At 51.5% G+C, this 1,767-nt stretch overlaps 1 non-coding gene across 1 annotated transcript; it reads right to left on the bottom strand.

Moving 5' to 3' along the window:
* Positions 1-1,695: 1,695 nt before the first annotated feature.
* TRNAN-GUU (transfer RNA asparagine (anticodon GUU)) lies at positions 1,696-1,767 on the bottom strand. Its single transcript has one exon. It is a non-coding gene; the product is annotated as a tRNA-Asn (tRNA).

The following is a 1,767-nucleotide window of genomic DNA, read 5'->3' as shown; positions in this document are numbered from 1 at the left end:
TGGCGGCAGAGAAAACCCGCGGTCGACATGGGTAGCTAAGAGGACGCACTCACCCTCCTGGGGCTGCTGCTGCCATTCCGACCCCGGAAGCCTTGCTGACTTGTGGGGGATCAGTCCTTCGTTGGCCAGATCGTCGAGGTCCTTCTGAGTGATAGTCGAATGGATCCAATCCCCCTGGATCCAACCTTGCAGCCGGCTGGACCGCGACGAGGATCCTCCCTGACTGGTTGCTCTCCGCTTCGCCTTCGCCGTCGCCTTCTTCGCCCGCTCCAAAGCCGCCGTCTTCTCCTTCACCATTGTCGCCTATGAGGCAGGCACGGAGCAGCGGCGCTGAGCAGGTGGCGAGTGCAGCAGATGAGCCTGAAGACAAGGGAGGGGAAAATGGGGGCGCGCTGTTCAAAAAACCTCTGCCCGGCGCCTTATATGGAGTCACTTCCGAGTGGCTGACAGGTAGGCCCGGGCAATCCTGTCAAATCCCGCGACAGTCGCACGAGCGATATGTGGCGAAAAAGGCAGCATGGAAATCGAGGCATCTCTGCCTTATCCCATCCGTGAACCACGGCCTTCTCTGCTTTGCGCGCTTCCCGAAATTCGGATCCCACTAAATCCGCTAACAGCAAATCAACTGGTCAGATGGAAGATCCCCTACGATCCATCGCTCGGAAATCTCCAAGTTCGTAAAGTTCACTCGACAGATGAAAAGAATGGATCAAGGCGACTGAAAGAAAAAGTTGACACCATCACTAAGAAGTCATTGATCCAGAGCGAGACACACTCGCAGCACAAAAAGCAGGACGGAAAGATTATCAACTCCCTCCTCACTCAAACCTCGATCCATTCGGGGGCTAATGATGTAGCCATGTACCTAGGGTAGGGTCATGGACCTGTCCAAGGTACCCTCCCCAAGGACATATTTAGAAGAAACTCCCTTCCAGTCGACCTGGAAGGATTCCACTCGACGAACTCGAAGACACTCGACCATGAAGACTCACTCGACCACCAGGAGTTCAAGAGCCACTCTGTATCCAAACGGTCTGTAGTTAAGTAGTCTTAATGGTCACGATGACACTTTATGTAAGGCGTTACGAGTAACGCCAGGCCTTAATGTACCTTAAACCCTCCGCTACGTGGGCTGGCTGGGGTCCTGGCAGACTCTATATAAGCCAACTCCCGCCACTGGCAGAAGGGTTCGCACCCCTTTAACTCATACGCATATAATCCAGTCGACCGCCTCTGGGCTCCGAGACGTAGGGCTGTTACTTCCTCCGAGAAGGGCCTGAACTCGTAAATCCTTTGCGTATACAACTACTCCATAGCTAGGATCTTGCCTCTCCATACCTACCCCCTATTCTACTGTCAGTCTTAGTACCACGACACCACATGCATCCATCCTCCTACCTAAAGACGCCTTTTCTTATTCGTTCTTTGAATTACGCTAGTGGAGACTAATTCCTTCCGGCTAATGAAGATACTACCCCATTCTTCCCATTCATTCCCAGTGGATCCTTCTTATCCCTTTTCATTGAACGAACCAAGTTCACCTATACGAGAGTGAGGAATAGAAATCCTACAATTAACTTCCCACTTTTGATGTCCTGTTTGACAATTCTGCTGCGTCTTTAGAAAAAAAAGAAGGACAGGGGTCGCTAGTCAGAAAAGCTATAACTATCAATTCGAATTCTGAATGAATCAAATCTCCCCAAGTAGGATTCGAACCTACGACCAGTCAGTTAACAGCCGACCGCTCTACCACTGAGCTACTGAGGA

The sequence above is a fragment of the Triticum aestivum genome, chromosome 6B (assembly GCF_018294505.1).
Source record: "Triticum aestivum cultivar Chinese Spring chromosome 6B, IWGSC CS RefSeq v2.1, whole genome shotgun sequence".
Lineage (NCBI taxonomy): Eukaryota > Viridiplantae > Streptophyta > Magnoliopsida > Poales > Poaceae > Triticum > Triticum aestivum.
This window is presented reverse-complemented; position numbering and strand designations above follow the sequence as displayed.